The sequence below is a fragment of the Vigna unguiculata genome, chromosome 10 (assembly GCF_037176805.1).
Source record: "Vigna unguiculata cultivar grain cowpea cultivar isolate G323 ecotype 2 chromosome 10, ASM3717680v1, whole genome shotgun sequence".
NCBI lineage: Eukaryota > Viridiplantae > Streptophyta > Magnoliopsida > Fabales > Fabaceae > Vigna > Vigna unguiculata.
Window position 1 is genome coordinate 36,738,539 of NC_140801.1, and position 26,678 is coordinate 36,765,216.

A 26,678-nucleotide genomic window follows, 5' to 3' on the forward strand; every position below is an offset into this window, starting at 1 on the left:
AACTATAAATACATAATACATTATCAAACAAAAATGCTTTAATCGTAAAGTGGCAGAATAGGTGTAACATGAGTAAAAGGACCTAAGTTCAAATCTAAGATAAAACAAATTCATTACTTTTTTTTAACAATTACTAATAATAGTATAATAATAAAATGATATTATATGATCATAAATATTTTATAAAATTGCAACAAATTTTGTATTAATTATTCTTTTCAAAAGATTTTTTTTATTATCTCACATTATGTTAACTAGTAACTATTTGTTACAAGTATATTTTATCATTTTACAAGGAATTTTTTGTGACAAATTAAAAAATAATATATAAATAGTGAAAAATGTGTATATATTACTATTAATTACGTTATATCAAAAGTAAATAATTTAATTCCTTTTAACAATTATAATATCACAATTAAAAATTAATATTATATTATTATTAATTTATAAACAATTATTTTCTTAATTATACTCTTATAAAAAAGAAAGTAATTCTATCGCATAATATTTTATATTAATGAACAATCATTTGTGACATTATATATATTTTGTCATTTTTAATGAATTTTTAAATAAATTAAAAAATAGTTGTAAATGATATACAAATAGTGACAAAATTTATATTTATCACAACTAATTACATTTAAAAAAAGATAAATATTGAATTATTTAATATATTTAAACTTAAAGCTATAATAATATATTTAATATATTTTATCACAAATAAATATATAATACTAAAAAAAATATTATTAACACAAATATTTTAGTTTTATAATAATCAATAATTTATTATTAGTAATATATAAACATTATTTTATAAATATTTAATATATGCTATGTTAATTAAATATTTTTATGAAAAATGAAACATTTTTTTAAAATATATTTAACATTTTTTTAGTTTTTGTAATATAATTATTGTGACATTTTTTTAATTTTGTCACTGTTATAAATAGTAATTGTGACAAATAAAAAGTTAGTCACAAATAAAATATCACTACAAAAAAAATATTATTTAGTGGAGGTTATTTTTTCAATCTGTGGGGGTTGTCACCCTCTGCAAATTAATTTGTGGAGGTTTTCTAAACCTCCAAAAATAGAGTCGTCACAAACTATTTGCGGAGGTTTTGAACGACCCCTGGTATCCAAGTTATATTGCGGAGGTTGTTTTGTGGAGGGTTTTAACCTCTTCTATTTCCAAGTTATATTGCGGAGGTTGTTTTGTTGAGGGTTTTAACCTCTTCTATTGGTGACTATTTTTTTGTGAAAATTTGAAACCTCCTTTATTTACAATTACACACCTGCATTTATAATTTATTAATTTAATAAAATTTTTATAATAAAAAATAAATAAAATATATAAATTCAAAAAGTACAGGAAAATGAACTAAAATTAATTTTATTGATGATTTGATAAAGTGTTAACAATTACAATATAAATATTAAAAAAGAAAATACTTAATGAAAAAAATATACACAAAAATCATATATATATATATATATATATATTTATATATTTTTTAAAATTCCTTTTAAAAACATATAGTGTTTAACTAAGTGGTAAAACATTTGCTTATTCCTTAAGGTCTTGAGATCAAACCCAATTGGCCATTTTTTATTTAGCACCATAATTAAATATTCACATTATGAAAAAAAGAATAACAGTGAACTCTCATGATGCCATAAATCCCACATACATGCTTAAATATAATAGTTAAATAAAAACCTAAACCAATGCCTAATCAATAGTCTATCTCAGCCAATAAAAATCAAGACTGAAATTTCTGCATGACTTTTGAATATTGCTTTGTCACTAATATATGTCAAAGTAAACTTGTACCAGATAATAGCTAAATAAGATTTAGTAAACTTCCATTTTTTTGAAGGCTTTGGTTAATTCACCCACCACATCTTCTCCAACCTACAAACATCACAAACAGAATCAATACAATAGTAACTGTCAGAAGCCTGCTCAATTAAAGAGTAGCAGAGAGGTGCAGAGAAAACTCGAAGGGATTCTTCATTGGAAAAGAGTTTGTATGATAAATTTGGAAACCATCAAAGGTCAGCATAATAATTCCAAAGTTAAAACACTATAACGCAAAAGCAATAGTGTATATGCTGACAGAGAAGAATACTCATGCATGTATCTGGATTATGCACCACAGTCATCCTCAGAACAAATGAGATACAATAAGAAAGAATAGCAATAAAAGGAAGATAGAATTGAATATAACAAAATCAAGGTAACGAGAATTACCGCATCCTCAATATTGAAACCCTTGGTCCACTTTATTAGAGTCCCAGATGAAATTGATGTTTGTCTCCCTGGAAAAGAGAAGGTAAAACCCAGTTCCCTTTGTTTACCAGGGGCAGGGTGAAACTCTTCAAGCTCAGAACTAACAAACTATGCAAGTTTATCAGCGATGAAATCAAACAGTTCCTGCAATCCCATGATAATTAATATATTAGAGAGAGTGGTTAGGCTCATTACTCTGACAGAATTTCTAACAGACTTACATGTGAGGAACCAGTCATCAAATGAGGAGGAATGGAAAATTCTTCAGACTCTAGGTTCACAACACCTTTCTCTTTCCCACCTAATTGCACACGAAGTGTTCTGAAGTTTGTGCCACCAAGGTCTAACGCATAAAAGAGTCCTTTCTCATCTCTGTAAACAATGCAATAGAGTAAAGAATGAATCAGAAAAGGAAGAAACCTTCAAGAGTTACAAATTCATATGACAAAATTCTTTTTCATCCATCAAAAAACACAGAAAAGCTCAGTCATTCAAACCCCCTCTTTCACCATATTTCCTTTAGAATGCCTAGAACACACACCACAAAAAGAAAAAATGGAACCAATTTCTCCCACAATGTCACAGAATTACCTTATTTTCTTCTCCTATATAATGTTTAGGGAGAATTTCATCTTATCAGAGCAACAAAAGCACTCCAATTTAGCATGTCTGAGAGATAATTTTACCTTAATTTATGTCACCTCATTATTTTCTTCTCATACATACAAGTGCTAAATCAGAAGAAGTTTATCCAAACAATATGAAAAACCAAACAAGAACACACTAAGCCATCACCACCATGAACAACAACAAAAAAAAAACAGCCATGAAAGCAGAGTGTAATCAAAACAGAAAAAGTCAAATCCTGAGAAAAGGGGTTGTAGGATTGAAGAGAACAAACCCAGAAGGGAGATTATCGACGAAGGTAATCAACATCTTGAGCTTGCTGCCACCTTCAGAAGCAAGACCCGCGTGCATCTCAACGTCCATGGCATCAGCCACCTGTCTCAGCTTCGCAATTGGGGTCCCACACTGCTTCTCAAACTCCTTCACCATGGCCACCGCGAGACCCCACTTTCCGGAGCTCCTCATTCGGCAACGCACCACCAACTCATGAAGGTGCAACACATCATCATCAAGTGCGTGGTTAGAGGCGTGCCAGCAAGGACGCTACCATTGTCTGTTGCTCCGATCATAGTCTTCCAATAAAGTCTCCTTCAAACCAATTCATGAATTGAAAGGATTGGACGACCAAAAAGATAAGAAATCACAACATCATTAGGCCCCACCAGCCACCCCCACTCACCCTCAATTTCTGATTTTCTTTTATCATCCATCTTTACACTCACTGCATATAAATAATCCCCACACAACACATCATCATCACCACACAAGTTGGAGTAAAAGAGTGTGAGAGATAGAGTGAGCAAAAAAATGGAGGGAAAGGAGCAAGATGTTTCACTGGGAGCGAACAAATTCTCACCCATTGTTTCGAAACCATAACACCTCCAGAGTTTTCCCTTCCCTCCTCTTACTCCCACTCGCACTTGAGAGCTTCGTTTCAGAAAAGTCATACCGTGAAACTAATTACAAAAATCAATGTGGAAGCGGGAGAATGAGAATAGAATAAATCTTAACCCTAGAAATCTGCATCACACAAACGAGGTCGAAGAGGGACACTAAAACGTTCTCCCTATCATCGATTCCAATAGAAACGAAAATAGTGTGCAAGGCATTACACTCACCAGGTGCATCTGAGCTGTGGAGATCTTCGCATCATACATATTCGAGGAACAAGAAGAAAAAAACGAAAATATGAGGGGATCGAAGCGTGTCCTACGGTATAGTTGCGGAAGAATTAGGGTGAGAAATGACGGTGGCGAAGCCAAATTCAACAGTGGAGAGTTCTGATGCATTGGTCGTGGAGTATCAAAAATTAGGGTTGAGAATAAGGGAAGAGGAATGAATGAAAAAAATTGAGGGAAAGAAAAAAGTATTTTAGAGATTTTGAAATAAGTCTAAAATGTTTTCAGAATAAACCTTTAAAACTTAATGGAAGTTAGAAAAACCTCCCTTAATTAAATTTATTCGTGGAGGTCCAACAAACCTCTGCTAAATAACCTCCTCTATTAACTGATTTTTTGGTAGTGTATATATAGTTACAAAATTTATATTTGTCACTGTATTTTTGTCACAAAAACTCATATTTGTTGTAGTGTAAAAAGGAAGAAGATGGATATGAATGTAGGAGGTGGAAAGCTTTGAAGATTGAAGGAAGAAGATGAATATGGAAGAAGGAGGTGGAAAGAAGGATGAAGTGAATATATGGAGTATAAAAAGGAGTTGACATGTGTCAATTGGAGAAGTGATGCGCAAAATTATTTAGAATGACCAAAAATCACAAAAATGGACACTTGTCAAGAAAATAAGTTGGGGTAAGTAAGTAATTTCACTAGACTTAAGTTTTCTTAGTTATACAGTAGATGCATATAAATGCAGCTTGATCATGATTTGAGATTAGGATATAATATTTTTCGTGGTTAGAGTTTAATTGCGGAAGGAGAGGGATTTTGAATTTGTTTTTGGTTATGCTCCTTCTGACATTAACATAGATTTGGCTATTAGTAACAAAGGTGGTGTGTGTGGTGTTTGCTATAGTTGAGTGATATAAAATTCTTTAGTTTTAGACTTCACCATCCTCTTTCTTCCTCTTTTGTTGTAACTCAATAGTTGCTGTTTTTTTCTACTCAGAGTAATGATTTAGTTTGCACCTACTCTTAACTTCCCTTCTATTTTATTTATTTTTAACCCATGTTTCTTTAAATTTTAACTTCATATTGTACTTTGCCAAATGTATGCTTCAATTTTGGTTTTTGTTATATTTTGTTCACCATGCGTTGGTTCAATTGTTTAATGATTCCAAGTATTTGCCTGATTGTGAAATAGGTTTCAATAGGAAATCTGATGTAGACTTTGATGGTTCTTCCATTTCCAATGATGCTTTTAGTCATAAGACGATTTTTGAAGTGAGTGGATATGAAAGGATCTTATGATGCATCATCACACAACGGAGAAACTGGTAACAGATCATTGAATACTCTCCTTATAAACCCTTCACCATGATGGTACCCTAAGAGTGTTTTATGTGAGAGTGTGTGGAATTCAGGTTGATGAATCCATCCCCAAAGTTTCTCTCTCCATCATATTCCTGTGAATGGTGTTAGGAGTAACATCAATTGTGATGCATAGTCTTTAGTTATGAGAAGGGATAGTGTGGATAAGAAATCTGAGGAAGCTACCTTTGTTAATACAAATAGTATACATTTTACTGGGAGCATGATTTGTAGGTTAAAAAGATGTAATTTTGTTGGCATGATGTTTTGAATTATGTATTTTTCTTGGATTAAGATGTCATATAAACACAAGCTCTGGATAATATAGAAAATTTGGCATAAATGAGGTTTTATGAATAAACTAACTTTGTTGGATAATACAAAGTCTATATTAAGATATTTATGCTTTGGTGTCTCTATGTTTGTTGCCATTTTTGTTAGATGTTTTCCAACGTACTGAATAATAAAACCCTGTACCAAAAGTGTCATTGCAATATGGGCAACCTAAAGTCATAAACAAACTATTTTCTATTATTTGTGGGAAAAACCATTTTACTTCATTATTTTTCTATTTCTTATCCTCCGGAGTTCCTTGCATTAAAAAAAAGTCTTCCCTAAGGACAACTCTTGGTGACTTCTCTAAGGACTTTGTGCATCTGTAATTATGTATGTGTGCTTTAAGATTTTGTTACTTAAAGGTTGTTCATTTGGAAAAAGAACACATGAAATGTGACATCATAGTTACATATAGTTCATTCTCAAAACTCCGAGGAGACAACAAGTTTAATTTTTAAATGAACATGTATTGGATTCTGATCTAGAATGATTGAAAATTAAGGAAAGAAATCATGATCAAGGAACTTGATCTATGGAAACTATAATGTGGACTGTGATACATGCTAATGGGGTATATGAATGGACAAATATTGACAGGTGCCCAATGGTACAAAAAATGCCTTCTCCATCAGATATCTCTTGGTTCTTTCATGATCACAATTCAAACATACATATATTGTAAGAATAAAATACCTAATATACTGGCTAATAATTAATATGGTTTGTATGAATTATGACTTTTATGTGAAATACTTCATCACATTATAGTTGAATAATGGATACTTTACCTCAAAATGTTCAAAACTAGATTTGTTTATGCTCATCAATTGCACTAAACAAACATATATAAACATATATATTGTATGAATAAAATACTTAATATATTGACCAAAGGCTGTTGTTTATATATATATATATATATATATATATATATATATATATATATATATATATATATATATATATATATATAATTACTGACTCTAAATTTTATAACATCGAATAATATTTATTTTATCAAATTTTATAATCTACATTATTATAAAAATTAAATTCTTAAATATAACTATTATACTGAATATTAAATACTAAATTTCAACATATAAATTTTAATTATAAAAAAGCATTCATTTTATTTAACCATTTATTTCAATATTACAAAAAAATAAATATATAAATTCATGAATATGTACCGATTTAATTATTATTATAAAATTTACTATTCATAAATTTATATATAATGAAATATTCTAATATATATTACAAAAATAATAACTAATTGTTTACTGTAGTAGACAGATGGGCCGATATGTACCATAATGGTGGAGTTAGCCACCATAGCATAAGCACTTAAATGGGTCGCCATCTTAGGAAAGTCGTCAATCCTAAAGGCCATTAACTTGCAAATAGTGGCTAAGCCTAAAGGAATACCACACAGACCAAAGTTGAACATATAGCGGTAAAAATAACAAATCAACTAAGCCTACATAATGACCAAGTTCATTAACTATACGACCTCCTCAAACGCCTATCGAAACCGGTAATGTCGCATACTCTAACTTAGAATAAATCAGTTAAACCATGATGAAAAAGTGTTGGACCTAAAACATGGGCCCAACCAAGCCCCCATAAGCCCAATAAAGGACTAGAACACTATAGAGATAATCAAGGCCCAGTCCATGGTCTAAACCAAAGGAAAATAAGATTAGTTTTCTATAAATAAGAGTGGATCCCAACAATTAAAGGTACACATTTCATTAGTCCATAATCTTGAGATTTGATTTTGAGAGTTTTTGTTGAGAGTTTTTGCTGACTTAATCGTTGGAGTCCTTTCTGTAAGTAATCCCCAATGCTCCATGAAGTGTCGAGTAACGAAGACATGATGAATATGACCGAAAAGTACCCATTCGAGAAGTTCAAAGATTGCGGTAAGATAAAGTTTAAGTCCCATAACGATCTACTATTGTTCATGCATGAACAATTTTTTTCATATTATTAAATTCTTCTTTTAAATATTATATCCATAAGTATACATAATTATAACATTTAAATATAATTATATAATTAATTTTTTAAAATATAATTATAATTATCTTAATTATTTTAATAAAAATTTTAAAAATAAAATGAAAAACAACGAGGGTCTCAAACTAGTTTTAATTATAATAAAAATAAAAATAATGTAAGTAATATTTTCGTATCTCATCTTTGATTCAACACGTTGACATATTAGACGGAATAAAATATATCATCTCACATTGGTAAATTGATGGTACACCATTAGAGTGACGTACTAGATCTATTCAAATTTGTTATCGTACCAAAAATTAATGACGAATGATATTTGATAAGAAAAATAAGTTAATGGTAAACTCATGCAGACCTGTCTCCAAGGTCATTTCTTTTTCTTTCACTTTTGTGTAACTATATTGCTTCGATATAAGTTGTTTTCTATAGGGCTGATAAATATTAGTTTTTCAATCTTAATTAAGATGTTTTCAAAGTCTCGGCGTCGATGCAAAGAATTAGCTTAACCTAAAGATTTTTAATTTCATGTATCAATCTCATTCAGTAGTTCAAGGAATCCGATTGTTTTCTTGGATTTCAACGAAAATCTCATCCATAATAAGTTAATAATTTTTTTTTAATGTTGGATTCTTTTTAACATGAAAATGGAATGTGACAACAATGGATGAAGTGAACGATAAGAATGATTGTACTTAGAATTGTGGATGTGTTGAAGATCTCACATTGATTAGAGATAAAGCAAGTTCATAGTATGTAAGCGGATACAAACCTCACATTATAAGTTTTTTTGTGGGGTTGAGTTAGGCTTAAAGTTCACTTCTTAACAATGGTATTTAAGCCAGGAGTTAGAGCATATGCTAGCGAAATTTGTTGTTTGTTGGATCTATACCACCCATTGTTAGGCTGTTATCGGACCACCCATTAATGTTTAGCTTCACGTTTGAGATGTATATACCTTGCATGAGGGGTGTGTGTTAGAGATCCCATATTGACTAGAGATAAAATGTATTTATAGTATATAAGTGGGTGCAAAACTTACCTTACAAGCCAATTTTATGGAGTTGAATTAGGCTTAAATCACACTTCTTAGTAAGATGTGATGATTGATAGAATTGCAATAAAATAGTAAGACCACTAAAGTAGATTGCAAAAAATAAATTACTAAGGAAAGTAAAGAAACTTGTAACATAAATCAATGAAAGTGGTGACCTAAATTGCAACAACCAAGAATGGATTAACCATTTTTCCTATTCGTGGCATTTTAGAATGTATGAATTGTTCCACAATTTGTCACCATTGTAAAATACAAAAATAACCCTATTTATATTTTCTAACACTGCCCTAAACATTTACAAGATTTGAATTCAAATTTGAATAAATTGCAAGTAACAACCCTAGAACTACCCTTAGCGATTTCGAAGCTCATATGGCCTGAGCGGTTAACATCCACTTAGTCTCTAGAACGATTGTTGCTTTGTTCTCCTCAATTTGTTTCTTGCTTTTGTCGATAATTATTCTCGATTTATGTTTCCTTCAATCAACATTTTGACAGAGGATGAATAAATGGCTTCTAAAGAGCTACATGTCTATCATATGACATCCATCTCATAAAGAAGTATTCGGTAAAATTGTCCTTCACATACTCCATCTCTATGGAATATAATTCTCTCTAGTTTACAATCAGTAAGGTTTAGAAGGCTCAAAATAGATTCTTGATAATGCCAGAAGGTGCTTTTGACCTTCGCTAACACCATCCTTGTGAAGATTTTGTAAACCATGAACCTTTGTTTCTCGTCCTTCATAAAACTTGGCATTTGATCAATTGAGCGACATAAGGTTCATCCTTCAGTCGATTGTATCTAATTTGCCTTATTAACCTTAGACCTTACTTGTGATTCTCAATATCTTGAATAATTTCTTCCTACTTCTTGATGCCCTCAACATTTTCATAATTATTTCAATTTGTATCATCATAAATGTTTATATTTTAAAACAATTTAAAATAAAATATTTTATATTTTAGGTTGTATATTTTAAAATATAACTTATAAAATATATTTTAAATTATATAATTTAAAATATAAGTTTTTAATTTTAAATTATATATCTTCGTGTATATAGAGAAATGGAACATTGCTGGGATTTTAGTTTTGGTCTCTTTCAATCTTAACACTCTGAGGCGCAGACAAAGAAAGTGTGAATTTATGTTCACTTTTAGTGTTCCGACCAACCACCGCATTCTTGAGGTATTGTCCACTTTGGAGTCGAGCTCCATCATGGTTTTGTCCTTAAAAGGCGCCTCATAGAGTGGAGGGAGGAATGAGTATTTAAACTACACTTAATCTTGGCTCCTAAGCGATGTGGGACTATTGGGTGTATTAGAACAAGCCCCTTAGTCGAGGGCAAGGGGAGTTGTTGTCCCCACAGATGGTGCCAAGGGGCTATCTTTGCATTCATTCTTTACACACACACCTTAACTTAAAGTATTACTAACTAGAGCATTAGAGTGCTTGCAGGTACCCATCCTCTAGGAGCATCGCTAAGTAGCAGTTCAACGGGAGCCATGCAAAGAAGAGACGAAGGATTGAAGACTTTTGAGGCAACTCGGGTCCATACAAGCACATTTAGCATGCCCAAATCATCCTTTAAGCCAAAGTTTTTGTTTTCTCTATCCCTAGAATTCTGGTATGTTGTCTGTTGATGTTGTTGGTTAATTGTTTGAGTAGTGAGATGTTGTTTGCTAGCTCAATTCATCTTTTTGTTTTTCTTTTGTTGATGAAAATTTAGTCAATTATAGGTGAACATGCTTCTCCCTAGTTATAATGGGTTGGGGTGAGTTTCTGATTTGGCCACTTATAACATGGCTTGCTTTCCACGACTTTAGTGTCGTTAATGTTCTCCATTGATCTCTATTTTATCTTTTGTTTATGTATGTGTTTATTTATTTATTTTGTTGGGATGCACCTTGACAAGTTTTGATGCTTACTTTTGGGGTTCTATTTACCCAATTGTTAAGACTTAATTAATTATTCAACTTTTGTGTGTACTAGTTAGTGAGTGAGGTTTAGTGAATGGTTTACATTGTAACTGAGATCTTTGAGTCTTGCATTGCTAATTTCTATGTTTTCAGCTTTAAACATAAAGCCGACATGTGATCAAACTGATTGGTCTGTGTGGTTAACTAGTTTTTTGCTTGTTAAATGTTTTTGTGGCAGTTTTCAAATTAGCATTTTTTAAGGCCTAATTTGGTGGGTCAGTGTAGTAGTATATTTAAAGTAATGGTTTTTAGTGATTCTCTGTTTGATAATTGTTATGATATTTAGGAATGTATAATATCTTAAACTGTGACCTCATATCCTAATTTATAGCTTTTCTCATGTATTCAAGCTAGAGGGTTGAAGAAACCACTTGGACTAGCTCAATGCTCAAAAGCATTTGATGCTTGACAAGATTGGTGGTGCCATTGTATGTATATTCTTGTGTTAGTGATATTATCTTAATTTTCTTGAGATTTTCATTTGTACTCATTTATGCATTTGGCCTGATATGTGTAGGCACCCAAGCCATCTTCTGGTCCTCACAAATCAAGGGAGTGTTTATGCCACAACCAAAGATTTTCTTCTTTAGCAACTAAACATGTTGTATTCCTAGTTTATGCATGATCAAGATCAATTAAATAGATATTATTGTGTCTCGTACCTTTTAGAGCAATTTCCTTTTAGTCCTTGTGGTGGATGGTGCAGTAGTCACTTTCAAATATAACCTTATGTCCTTTATCACAAAGTTGGCTAATACTTAGAAGATTATGTTTTAGTCCTTCAATGAGTAGCACATCCTTAATTTCCAAAGTATTTTCCCCACCAACATCACCAGTTCCAACTATCTTACCCTTGTTGATATCCCCATATGTAACAAAGCCTGTTTTTTTCTTTTGAAATGTATAAATTTCTTCTTATCTCTACTCATGTGTCTTGAACAACCACTGTCAAGGTACCACATAAACTTTCTAGTTTTTGAAGATTCCTACAAAATAAAAGAACAAGCTTTTAGGTCCCTAATAACTTGTTTTGGTCCTTGAGGTTAGAGATACAACAATAGACACCCATCTATATTTTCCATTTGGAATACCATAATGTTTAATGTTACATTTATTCGATATATGACCCTTTATCATGCAATAGAAACATCTAGGAGTACTTGAGTTTCTTAAATAAGTTTATCCTTACTCTACCCATACACTCCAGGTTCTTTAATTTTTATTCTTGTTATTAGAAGCATACTTGTTTTTATTAAAAGCCCTCTCATTAAAAGTTGGTTGTCCAAAATTTTTACCACTTGTTGCATCTTCAAGTTGTTTCTCAAGAATATTAAGATCAAACATGTAACTTTTGAAGATGCAAACTCAACATTTGTAGATTCTTTATTTTCTAAAATTAAAATGTTATTTTTCGAAACTTCTTCAAGAGAGATTTTTTAAATTTACTTTATAAATCTTTAAATAAGATTTTAATTATTTATGAGCAACATCTAATTTCCTGGATTAGTGAAGTAGTTGTTGAAAAACATCATACAATTCATCATAATCGTCATTATTGTTAAAGACACTTACTTGGCTTCAAGATGATTCAGTGTTGGCCATTAAATAGAAATGTGTTGGTTCATCTGAATCGCTTGAGTTTGAGGAGTTGAAGGGCTTTCCATCCCAAGCAATGTAAGCCTTTTTCTTGAAAAAAATTCTTCTTTTCTTTTCTTCACTTCTCTTGCCATTTGAACAATCTACATTGACATGTCCTGTTTCTCCACATCCATAGCACTTGAAGTTTGAGGTAGATCCTTGATTCTCCTTTTTGTTACTCTTGAACTGACCTTTTCTTTGGCCTTCATGAATTTTGTGAATTTCTTTATCATCAAGCTCAAATTTTCATCATCATCAAAATCTTCATCTTCTTTAGGCTTTTCTTTCTTCCTTGATCCTCTTCTTTATTTAATCTTCTAAGTTCAAGCTCGTGATCTCTCAACTCACCAAAGAGAGCCATCATGGACATGGTTACAAGGTTTTGTGATTCCGTAATGGTTGTCAGCTTTGGCTGTCAAATTTTGTTCAAAGATTTAAGAATTTTGATATTTAATCCATTCGAATCAAAAGTTTTACCTAAGCTAGTGAGATGGTTAACAATTTATGTGAATCATTTTTGCATGTCATAGATATTTTCCCCTGCTACATTCAGAACATCTTGTATTCTTGAATCAATGAGTTCTTCCAATCATATTTTACGTCATCAGTTCCTTCATGGGTTACTTTTAAGATTTCCCACATTTCTCTCGCACTAGTGTAGCCAGATATGTTGTAAAATTCATCAAGGGTTAAAAGAGATGAAATTATATTTCTTGCCCTTACATCATATTGGGCTATTAGGCTTTCATCTATAGTCCACTAAGCAAAGGGTTTAGCTTCCTGAACACTATTAACAGTTATAACAGGAGTAAATAAACCATTTATCACAACATCCTGAATACCCCTATCAATAGATTCCAAAAAGATTGCATCCTAACTTTTCAAAAGGGATAATTTTCATTGACAAAAGATGGAAGTCTATTGATAGAAGCACCCTCAATAAAAATTTGATTTTGTCCAACCATTTTAGATTGTTTTTTGAAAAACTATCAAAGCAAGAGGGGGTGAATTGGTTTAATTAATAAAAAATAATACTTCAAATTTTATCCCAAAATTTACTGTTACAATTAAAGATTCTTTCCTTTAATGTAACCGTAGATTAATAAGGAAAGTATGGAAAAAGAAGATTGACACGAAGTATTTGTACTAATTCAGATCAAAAGACTCTACGTTTAGTTGTTAATCTCTTAAACAGGAAGATTACTTAATCACTAAAATAAATCATAATACAATCACAAATAAGATATTTAATGGGTTTAGAATACACCTCTCTTGAAGACACAAGAGATGAAGAACACTTTCTTTGAGTCACACAAAGGATGATCAACTTTCCTAGCAATAACAATAACACTTAATCCCTCAAGAATTCACTTGGTGAAAGTTATCGCTCAATCCACACTAGGTTTTTTAAAGCTTGTTTTCAAAATACTCACATAGTTTCTTTGCAAGCACAACACTAAACTTCTGATACTCAAAAAGGTTATTTTAGAAATAGGTTTAGTGCTCTTTAAATAAAATTTTGAAAACTAGGTTAAGAATTTGAAAAGACAAATTACAACTACCACTCATAATCGATTATCACTTATAATAATCGATTATTCCAGAACAGTTTCTGAAAACATTATTTTGTGCTCAAAGCTATTTCTGAAAATTGAAAAATACTTATGATAATTGATTATCACAAGTGATAATCGATTATCATAGTGTGTTTTGAAAAATAACAAAAACTTTCTAAGCTAACTTCTATATAATAAATATAAACAAGATCTTATTGCAAGAGGCTTTAAATAATAATAAAATAATCTTCCAATATTTGCTTAAGGTTCCTTGAGGTTGTCATCGTCAAAATCTTGCAACACAAATCTTCTTGTTTTGTCAATAAAAATAGACTAAAGTATGCTCTAACACATAGAGAAGTTATTGCCATCTTCATGCAGCGCCATGTTCTTATCGACATCAAGGTTAAGATAGATAAGACATATCGTGCTGGTTTCATGGGTAGGTAATGTACATTTAAACGTGGTTACCACATGTCTAACTTGCTATATACTTGAATGTTTCAAATATTACCACCTTCTTGAACATTCTTGTCAAAATTTCGAAGCTGAATATCGGAAAATTTTGTTGAAAAGCTTTGATTTTGCATTTTTCCTTTTTTCCTTGTCATAGTTTAAGTTGTGTTCAATTTGGACAATAGGGCATCCCATATTTGAACACCTACGATAGTCACACCATCCGCTATCCTGACCCACTGATCAAGGCTAATGACATCGATGGAAGGAATAAAGGGTGAGTCGACGTGATCAAGAGTAGGGAAAAGCACAAGGGAAGCTTTGAGACTATCCATGTTGAGGATGCAACTGGTCATGAGTTTGCAACACACATGGGTAATAATTTCAACATTGGTAGAGGGACCAAGACTTGGGTTTCTCTTCCCAAAGGTCGTGGTATCAAGTTGTCTATTATTGAGGAGTGTAAGGAACATAGGCTTAATTTTTCTCACTCTTGTTGCTAACATTGAGAGATACAAAAGGGTTGGTTCCTAACACACATGATGACCCATAAGAGGGCCCAAATCTTCCCAACTAACAATGGAGCCTTCACCCCCCATCCTTCATTTATCTTCTCCCTCATACGATATTGACCAAACCACTCCTTCCCTATCCACTTTACCTGCAACTCCCTTTTTTTCCTTACAATAACTCATTTCCAAATACTCATTCCTTTTCTCCGCCTCACATCACTACCTCTTTCCCTTTCCACCAACAATTCCATTAACTTTCTGCCTAGCTCCACTACTGTTTCAATACGTCCCCACCGATATCCACACTTCTAAAAACAGGAAATTAAAAGCCAAGTTCAGAAAATGATAGCTTTGGGATTTAATGTGCCAAACAATAGTCCCTTCTCCTTTTTGGTCCTCCTTTTTTTAAAAGAAGGATGGTACATGGTGTTTTTGTGTTGATTACCAAGCACTCAACGCCATTACAATCAAGGACAAATTTTCTATCCCAACAGTGGACGAATTTCTCAATGAATTGGGCAATGCATCCTGGTTTTGTAAATTGGATCAACTCTCTCGATTCCACCAAATTCTGATGGAACCCACAAATGCTTGTAAGATTGCCTTCAAAACTCATAATGGTCACTTTGAATTCTGGGTCACGCCTTTTGGGTTATGTAAAGCGCCTTCGACGTTCCAAGCAGTGATGATTGATCTATTCCAACCACATTTGTGAAAGTTCATCATTGTTTTCTTTGATGACATTCTTGTCTATAACTCCTCTTTGGACTCTTATGTCATGCACCTTGAGATTGTTTTTGAATTGCTACGTTCCAACCACTTTAAGTTAAAGGCCAGTAAATGTCTTATAGGCACGCATTTTATTTAGTACTTTGGCCTTTTTGTCTTTGTTCAAAAGTGCAACCCGATCTTGAGAAGTTAATGGCTATACGCAACTGACCTTCACCATCATCAGTGAAGTCTCTAAAGGGTTTCTTAGGACTTACAAGCATTTATCGTAGATTTATCCCTGGGTATGCCTCAATCGCTTACCTTTTCATTGCCTTTCTCAAGAATGACTTTTTTTTATTCCACATTTGTTATTCATATTGATGCTTCAGGCATCGATATGTGTGTTGTACTATCTCATAATCACCATCCAGTTGCTTATTTTAGCAAACAATATTTCCCAAAGCTCAAAAACTCTTCCACTTACATCAGATAGTTATGTGTCATCACCTCAATTGTTTAAAAGTTGTGTCAGTATCTCCTTGGTCGACCTTTTATTATTCAAACTGATCAACGTTCCATCAAGGAACTCATGCACCAAACAATTTTGAGACCCGAGCAACAAAAATATCTCTTCAAGCTACTGGGTTATGACTTCAAAATCCAATATTGCCTAGGCAAGTCTAACTCTATAGTTGATGCTCTTTCACGTGTTGACTCCTTGGAGGAATCTCTTTTGGTGTTATCAATTCCGAACTTGGATTTTCTGGATGTTCTCAAGTTATCACTTAAGACCAACTCTGAATTCTAAGACTTGAAAAATAAGATCAATGCTACACCAGCGAATTTCCTTGATTTTGTTGTTCACCGCGACTTCAATACCTACAAGGACAAAATTTGGCTTCCATCATCTTGCCCATTCATTCCCCTCCTCCTTCATGAATTCCACTCCACCCAGTTGGCTGGTCATACAAGCATGGCTAAAACCCTCAGCAGACTTTTGGCAATTTTTATTGGAATACTATTTGCAAGGATGTCTAGGATTATGTAGCCACTTGTACCATTTGTCAGCAAACTAAAATTCCTACACAGCGTAGTCCGAGTATTTTGCAATCCATTCCTCTACCATCACATTATTGGCAGGATCTTTCATTGCACTTCATTATAGGACTCCGTAAGTCGACCACTTACCACCCTCAAACGAGTGGGGCAAACTAAGGTAGTTAATAAGGTGATACAATAGTATTTACGATGTTTTGTTCATTAAAAACCTTCACTTTGGGGCAAATTACTATTGTGGGTCGAATGAAGTTCCAATATAGTAGTGAATTCCTCCACTAGTTAAATCCCTTTTAAGGTTATGTATGGGTTCCCACCGCCCACTATTCCTTCCTTTACACCTACAGATACCTCTAATGTTGTTCAATACGAGCATTCAACTCGTGAAGAGATTCTTCGCAAACTACATTATAACCTTGCAAAGGCACAAAAGTCTATGAAACATTGGGCAAATGCTTATCTCCGCGAGCTGTAGTTTATCATTGGTGATTGGGTCTACATACGCTTGCGACCACATAGACAAACTTCTGTTACTGGTCAAACCTCTGGTAAGCTACAGAAGCGGTTCTTTGGTCCCTTTCAGATCACCAATAAAATAAGGGCAGTAGCTTATGAATTAGCCTTACCTCTAGAGGCAAAGATCCATAACATTTTTCATGTCTACTTACTTCGACCACATAAGGGCCCTCTTCCTTCCTCACCACTCACATTGCCTCACGACATCTTCGACAACCAACATGTCTTAGTCCAATTAGTTATCATCGATTGGAAATGGGATAACTATACTCCCACCTCTTGCCTTTAGGTTTTGGTTTAGTGGAAGGACATACCCTTCGAAGAGGTTAGCTAGGAACTATGGGATCTTTCTAGAGACCAGTTTCACCATGAGGATAAAGTGTTATTTGAACAGGGAGGTGATGTAAGGAACATAGGCCCAATTTCCCTCACTATAGTTGCTAACATTGAGAGTACAAAAGGGTTGGTTCCTAACACACATGATGACCCACAAGAGGGCCTAAATCTTCCTAACACTGCACTTGAGGAAAGGCCTAGAAGGGAGACATGTCAACCCCAACGTCTGAATGATTATGTTGTGACAATTCTAAACAACCACAAGAAAGGGAATTATGTTATGCATAAATGATTACAGAGAAATCTTATTGTTATATGTATTTTGTCTTGTTCTTACATGCCAAGTGAATAGCAAGGCAGGGTATTCCATATATTATGGGTTATTAATGAAAAAGGGGGCATAAGATTATTTAGTGAAAATACTTCACTTACATCAACCACATGAATAAGATGCCATCAAATTGAAGAAAATATTCGGTAACTATTCTTTTTTATTGGCAATACAATGACTAAGATTAGGTGGTAAAAGCATAATCCAAAACATTTACCCCTACTCTACTCTCATTTTTTTCTTCATATGCCATGAATATCTAAGGAGTGGTTTCACATACAAAAATATTGCAAAAAAAAATTAAATTTGTTTCAAGTTGTAATTATGTTCTTTCTTCACAATTGATAACTTCTTGTTGAGGGCACTAAGAAAGGGAAAAATTATTCAAAACACCAACTTTGTGTTTGGATGAGAGATTTCAACATTTCTAAGAAATTGAGATACCTAGTAACTGAATTACTTGCAATTGATTTGTCTTCATTTCTTAAATAATTAGTTTGGATGAAGTAATTGAAATATTTTAAATTTCAATTTTCTTGTTTCAATAAAATAATTTAATTTCTATTTTACGATAAACTCAATTTTACCTTTGAGTTTAACTTAACTCGACCTCCAATTCGGTACGACTCGTCTTGGCTTTTGGTTCAAGTTGACCTTCAGCCTACCTCGAACATTGTCCCGACTAGGGATGTCAACGGGGCGGGTAGGGTACGGGTAGTAGTTCCCCCGTACCCTACCCGCTGGAAAAATATTTGCCCAGTACCCATACCCATATCCGTCGGGTATCCGTTATGCGGGTACCCGTCTATTTTTTTCATATCCGCGGGTATCCACGGGTATCCGCGGGTATCCGCGGGTATTTACAAATATATTTAAAAAAATAAATATTTAACCATAATTAGTGCTTAAATCAACAAGTCTCATTTCTCCGATTGATTCTTGAAACACAAACAAATAAAAAACACTACCAATTTATTGTAGTTTATTTTTGAATAAAATATTAAAGAAATTACTAACTTCATCAATATCCACCTCTTGCAACATTGTATAAAGTTTCATGTTGTCCAATTTTAATCTAGAAGAGCCTTAAAACATAAGAAGTTCAGTAAAAATTTCTAACAATCACTTAATTAAAATATCTAAGTAAAAGTGTTAATTTCATTACCTTCCATGTTGGTCCATAACCAGTCTTAGAGACACATCAATACCTCCACAGTATATGGAAGTAATTTACTCATTTGTGGGGTAAGAATCTGACCACCATTATTGGATGAAGACTCATAATGTTGTTTACTAATATATATATATATATATATATATATATATATATATAAGGTAAAGTTTAGCAGGTACGGGTATCCACGGGTACGGATACTATCATATCCGTACCCGTCCCGTTAACATGCGGGTATCAAAAATACTCATACCCGCGGGTAGCGGGTATCCATTTTGAATATCCATTTCCTACCCGTTGCGGGTTTTATCCGCGGATACCCGCAGATACGGATTTTTTTGACATCCCTAGTCCCGACGCGATCCGACTCGACATTCTTCCCGACTTAGGTCAACCTGACTTGACCTTTGGTCGGCCCAACCTAGCTCATCCTTTGGCCCAACCTGGCCTAGTTTGGCCCGACTCGACCTTCTACCCGGCTCGACCTTCGACTCGACCTTTAGCCTGACTCGACCTTTGAGTCAGCTCGACTTTCAACCCGACCCAAGTCAACTCGACTCGACCATCGGCCTGGGTCAACCTTTGGCCCAATCCAGCCTGATTTAACATTCTACCCTATTCGACTTTCAGCCCGATCTTGTCCAGCTCAACCTTCGACCCGAACCGACTTGTCTCAACCTTTTGTCTGACCTAACTTGACATTTTGAACCTGTGGAATTTTTTTTCTCCTAACTAATGTGCATTTCCATAATTTGGAGAATTTTAATTTCCTTCTTTTTTGAGTGAATTTAAAATTCTACTATTTTAGTTATTATATCTTCTTAAAATTCCTCAATTTCAGATTCCTTTTAATTTCTACATCTAAACATATCATTTTCCTTGAAATAATTTCAAAATCTCCAAATAAATGAATCACTATCTCAAATGCAGGGATAATTTTTTTTTCTTGATAACTATCTTTAAAGGAAGTTGTACACAACTCACTGTAAACAAGTTTTATAGTTGTATTGTTGACTTGAAACAATCTTTCTTCTTAATATAAAATTGACCAATTATCAATTCAAAGTAAGTCATTTAGTTTAAACTTATTACTCATTTATTTCATTACCATACATATTTACAATTATTACAATTAGGGGTCGGCAAAAAATTTGTTTTGCCTGATCCGATCTATTTTTAATCTGATTTGATCCACTAAATATTCATTTTTTAAAATTTGGATTTTAGTTTGGATCCATATTTATTAATTTTTAGGTTAAAATACATCGTTGGTCCTCGTTTTTGTACTAAAATCTCAATTTGGTCCTCGTATTTTTATTAGTCTCAATTAGGTCCAGATTTTGTAAATTAGTAACAATTAGGTCCTTTTCATTAGTATAGAACTAACACCGTTAAGTAGGTGCCATGTGTTAACTCCTCGCTTTTTTGACTTTTTTTTTGAATTTCTTTTTTAATTTTAATTTTTTTTTAAATTTTTTAAATTTTTATAAAATAATATTTATGCCACATGTCACGTCTATAGTGTGCCATGTGTCAATATAATATGGTGACACGTGTCAAATTATTGTATGAATCTCAATTTGGTCCACATATTTATTAATTTGATTTAATTTCAGTCCCAATTTTTTTAAAAAAATTTCAATTTCAGACGCTCCAAATTTTACTTTTATATAATGTTATTAAATATTTTTATTAAATATTTATGGATTTTAAAATTTAGATAGTCGAAACTTATTCTTTGGACCAGACTTACATCCATACGAATCTAGACCACGTTATTCAACAACCAAATTTTGAAAATAATTTCTTATCCCAAATTTCAATCCACTAAACCCTAACTCCCAAAGTTCAATGGATTACGAACCCTAAACTCTTCCCTCTACTTTCTTCAAGTCACAACACGAATTCATAGACAAATTTGTTTCTCCTTCCTAGTGTTCCTTCCTGTTTCTCCTTCCTGGTGCTCATATTTCTCCTTCCGTTTTTGTTTCCTTTTTGTTCCTTTATCTATTTTTTATTATCTTTTGATTAATTCATATTATGTTTTAGAAAATGCAAGTGATACCACGATAGTGAATGTGGTGGTGGGGTTTGCTCTAGATTAAGATCGAGGTCAAGATTTCAAGGGTATATGCTTATGATTAGGTATTTCCAATTTTGTACGGGTTTCGAGTTAGGGACAATGTATGGTTTTTATTAATGTTATCGTTGTTTGAAAATGACTCTAGCTTAGAAAAATTTTCAATATGTTGAGTCATGTGTGACACATTGAATTCTACTACTTCAATGGCTGGTTTTGACGGTTTTGTATTGCATTGATCGAGACTCATCGAAAGATAGAGAATCAGAAGGGAATTAGGCAAATTTATTATTCTTTTTGAAGTGTTTTTATTAAAATTAGATTCACACATTAGATTTTAGGTATCAAAGCAACATTTTATACTTATTTGTATATGAGCCACACTAGAGGAGATGGATTTTGATATGATGATTGGCAAGGATCTTGTACACTACATGGATAATTTTTTAGTTTAGCTAAAATATGAATTCCTCTAAATACTAGCAATAATGTGGTAAATATACTATTTTTCATGATATAATGCATAATGACCATAGCTTAGGCTACTATAAATGCTTCTTACAGAAAATTATTTATTATTGAATAAAAAATGAAAGAATGTAATGATTTTCTAGACATTTCTACATAAATTTACATAATTAGAAAGAAAATATAGAAATTAAAGCTCGGAGACATTAATAAGTTCTCCTTATTAGAAAAGAATGAGAAGAAAACAGTGAGCAGTAGTTAGGAAAATGCAACATGACTCTTTCAATGTTATTTTTTTTTAAATAACCATAGGAAAGGCGCTTAAGAGAAGCCTCAAACACAATTCAACAACAAATTTAAACACAAAGTGAAACTTTGAAAATACTGTTGTTTCTCTCCAACCAAATACACCTAAAAAGTACCAAGTTGTTTAAATTATAAATTATGATAATCATCTCATTTTGTTTCCTTTGTTCTGTATGTAGATTTCACCGTGACTGCAAAAAGATTGAAGCAATTGTTGGATCAAAAATAGTTATCCAGGTAATTTCAAATGCAAACTTTGTTGTGAGGATAATAATCGTTATCTCTTTCGTCAAATTAAACCAATGTTAAGTAAATCACCTATGCATTTTTTTGTCGTACTAGTCTCTTATTTACTTCAAACTTTATTCCTTCATAATTTTGGAACAAGCTTATGATTGTATGCAGGAGTTGTTAATTATGAGTGGTACGACTTAGTTTAATTAGGAAGAATGAAAGTGATGATTGGAGAGACAAATAGAAGGAGTTTTTACGTATAAATAGGAAGTTTAGGTGGCATGATTTTTGTTGCTTGCTTTTTTCTTTTATTATCTATCTTTTATTCTTTCGATAAAAAATGTGTATTAGAATGGGGACAATGAGTGGCTGAAGGACTTAGGAGTAGTGGCCGAAGGAATTGCTTTTTAGTTATATACTTGGGATTCCTCACTCCTCATGCTTTAAAGGTTATTTTGTTTACAAATAAAGGTTTTACATTGTAGCTTTTCTTTTATTTAGAAGAACTTAATTCATACACTTTTTTTACAAAATGAAATGTATGAATAAATTCTTACATATTTTCAAAATCATTAGATTTAGTTTATACATTATGATAAATTCTTATATATCTGCTTGTGTTGATACATTTTTTGTATGCTATGTTATGTAGCTGGTCAATTTCCTTTTCTAGTTGATAAATTCTTATATATGTGCTTATTAAAGTTAAGTCTTATCTGAGTTTGTTGAATTCTCATATCTACTAGGTTGTGTTCTTTCTTGGTTAGTCATTGTTGCAATATTTTTCTACAAATGTCATTGGTGCATGAAGAAGATAATTTTTCCGTCTCAAAACCAATTGAGAATGCACTTTCTATCCCACCAGTTGTTAGTGGCTCTACAAATGCGAGCCCATTTTCATGAGGGATGGAAAAATCGATATGAAGCTTGGAATCATTTCATTCAACTAGAACCTAAATCGGATAAGAAGGCTCAATGCAAGTATTGTGATGCCCTTATTCGATATGAGAAAGGAATAACTTCAATGCGTAATCATGTATTGAGATGTCCGAATAACCCCAATAACGAAGTAAACAAGAGGCGAAAAGCTAGTGCATCTTCAACAATTGATGGAAATATTAACTCTCCTTCTTATGGTAGATTTGACTAAGAACTTTCTCAAGAAAAACTAGTAAAAATGTTTGTGGAAGTTGAACTCCCCTTTCGGTTTGTAGAGCATGCTGCTTTTAGGAGGTATACAAATGCTTTGCAACTAAGATTTAAGATCCCATCACGCCACACCTTATCCCGTAATATTGTGACATTATGGAATGCAAAGAAGGTATGTTTGAAGAACTTTCTTTCTCAACATTGTCAAAGAGTTTGTCTCATGGACTTCACCTCAAAATCAAAGTTATATGTGTTTGAAAGGCCACTTCATTGACAATGATTGGAATTTGCATAAAAGGATTTTGAATTTTCATCAATTAATAAGTCATACAAGAGAAGCCATGGCTAAATTTGTTGAGTCATGCTTGCATGAATGGGGATTGAATCATGTTTTGACATTGACAGTAGATAATGATACGTCAAATGACACGGAAGTTCAACAGTTGAAGAAAAGACTATTATTGTCTTGGAATAACTTGGTTTTAAAAGGTGACTATATTCATATGCATTGTTGTGCACATATTTTGAAGTTAATTGTGAGTAGTGGGTTAAAAGAGATTGATAATTTCTTTTTAAGAATTCATGCTACAGTGAAATATATTAGATCATCTCCTTCTAGATTTATGAAATTCAAAGAGTGTGTTGAAAGGCAAAATGTTGAATATAAGGGTCATATTTTCTTGGATGTTGAAATAAGGATACAGGTAGTGCTACTTATAAGATGGCTGAAAAAATGGAAAAGAATATGGGAAATATTAGGGTCAAGCTGACAAGTTTAATATGTTGTTGTTGATTGTTGTTGTTGTCTTGGATCTTAGATACAAAATGAGTTATATGAGTTGGGTAATTGATCAACTTTTTTATCCTAAAAAGGCAAATGATGGAATGGTATTAAAGTCAAGATTGGATATCTCTTTAAATTTGTTGTTTGATGAATATAAAAGTCAAAACAGAGCTAAAAATGACACACAACAAGCATATGCAGAAATACCCAGTTATAAGCATGATCCATATGGTTGGAACAAATTTTTGCATACAACATGATTAGCATCTTCAAACAAATCTGAGCTTCAAAAGTATCGAGAGGAAGAGCTTGATACAAGTGAAAATTTAAACATCCTTGATTGGTGAAAGATTAATTCATGTAGATTTCCAATCCTTTCAAACATAGTATAAGAGTTATTAGCTATGCTTGTTTCTACGGTAGCATCTGAGTCTACTTTTAGCACAGGAGCAAGAGTGCTTGATCCATATCACAGTTCTTTGTCATATCAAAAGGTGGAGGTACTTATATGTACACAGGATTGGTTAAAAGACACACATTTACCATCATTGTTGGACTATGATCTTGAAGAGCTTCAATGTGTTGACCAAGGTATGTTGATGTTTCAATTATGTAATAACATGATTTCTTTAAATTAAGTAATGATAATCTTTTCATTTCTTATAGAGTTGGTTTCTCAAGATGTTGACCACAACATGATTTCTTTGAATTAAAGCTCAATCATTATGCATTTTGCAAACATTAAGTACATGAATGAATTTTCATTGTTGTTTTCATATATAACTGATTTTAGGTGACTCTAATGTTTCAATGATCAAATTCTTACTTGCATGTACATTAGTCGTGAATGGACTTTTGTTATGGAGATGGATGATACTATGACCAATAACTCTTCATGTTTCCTTGCAATGACTTTTTATTTTAAGTTTTTATGTTTATTGGAAATTATAGTTACTATATTTTTAATGAATGGACTTTTGGTATGGAGATGGATATTGATACTATGACCAATAACTCTCCAAGTTTCCTTGCAATGACTTTTTATTTTAAGTTTTGATGTTTATTGGAAATTGTAGTTACTATATTTGTCATGAATAGACTTTTGGTATGGAGATGGATAGCGATACCTATACCAATAACTATTTATGTTTCCTTGTAATGACTTTTTATTTTAAGTTTTGATGTTTATTGGAAATTATAGTTACTATATTTGTTATGAATGAACTTTTGGTATCGTGATGGATATTGATACTATGACCAATAACTCTCCATGTTTCCTTGCAATGACTTTTTATTTTAAGTTTTTATATTTATTGGAAATTGTACTTACTATATTTGTCATGAATGGACTTTTGGTATGGAGATGGATAGTGATACATATACCAATAACTCTCCATGTTTCCTTACAATGACCTTTTATTTTAAGTTTTGATGTTTATTGGAAATGTAGTTGTTGATCTTGGATGTGGACAATTTTAAGTTGTCATATCAAGTAGAATAGTTTTTCTATGTATATGAGCTTGCAAATATTTGACTAAACACAACTGCAAGTTTTGCATCAAAAAATTTGTAATCAATGAGTTTAAGCAATGGAATTTTTAGTTTTTTTTAATATTAAGAATTTATATAAATATTATCATTAATCTTTAATATTAATATTATTATATTTTATATTGTTTAATTTTTTATATATTTATGTATTAAATTAAATAGTTATTTTATTTTTAAAAAAGTAGATTTAAAATTAAAATTAAATTTATAAAAAAGTTAATATTAGAAGTAAAAATATGGATTTAGAAATGGATTGGATTAAAAATGGATCCAAATATATGGATCTAGATTTAGAACTTGATCCAAATATTTGGATTTGAATTTTAAAAAGATCTAACTGGTTTCACAAGAAAAGTATATCTGGATTCACTATCTAATCCAATTTTTTGGATCTGGATTAGATCTTCAAAAATCTGATCCATGACCACCTTTACGTCAATTGTGACTTTTTGTATAATTTAGTATTAAAATTTGCAAACTATGTTAACAAATATAAATTTATATATGTTGTGCTTCATGGAGAATTTCATCAAGTAAAATCTTATTAGAAATTATCCGTGCAAAAAAAATCTACAAAAGTTGGCAAAGGATGGAAAGAGTTTTGATGTTAAAATAGATTGCGAGAAAGGGACAACATTTTCTTCAAAGGCGACAACCAAGCAAGAAACATGAATATAAGTGTATATATTATGTAATATATAATATGTAATTTCATGCAATAATTGTAGTTATTGTTTGTTTCGTTTTTTTATTTGTTTTATAGTGAAAGTCCCATTATAGGCCATTGTTCTTTTAAGTAGAAGAAAAATTAATTTAATGCTTTAATTGAGCACCGAAATTTATTTCAGTTTTTTGTATTATACAAGTTAAAATCCTCTAACGATATATGTGAGACCTGATCAGATGAATCAGTACTTATACTAATCAGATGATACAAGTCCAAATGATCATAATGATCAGACAAAGTTGATCATATTCATCAAATGAAACAATATTAAAGT

At 32.1% G+C, this 26,678-nt stretch overlaps 1 long non-coding RNA gene and 2 pseudogenes across 2 annotated transcripts; 2 read left to right on the forward strand and 1 right to left on the reverse strand.

Annotated features, from left to right (window-relative positions):
* Window positions 1–1,665: 1,665 nt before the first annotated feature.
* LOC146882481 (hexokinase-1-like) lies at window positions 1,666–4,312 on the reverse strand (annotated as a pseudogene). Its single transcript, XR_014985268.1, has 5 exons — window positions 3,789–4,312; window positions 3,207–3,653; window positions 2,527–2,677; window positions 2,267–2,449; window positions 1,666–1,927 (listed from the first exon to the last, which is right to left on the reverse strand). The product of XR_014985268.1 is annotated as a hexokinase-1-like (transcript).
* On the forward strand, window positions 4,176–14,972 carry LOC114165432 (small ribosomal subunit protein eS4z-like; annotated as a pseudogene).
* A 5,931-nt stretch (window positions 14,973–20,903) lies between these two features.
* LOC114166539 (uncharacterized) lies at window positions 20,904–25,342 on the forward strand. The gene is made up of 4 exons (XR_014984871.1): window positions 20,904–21,065; window positions 21,155–21,250; window positions 22,139–22,196; window positions 22,940–25,342. It is a non-coding gene; the product is annotated as an uncharacterized LOC114166539 (long non-coding RNA).
* Window positions 25,343–26,678: the final 1,336 nt, after the last annotated feature.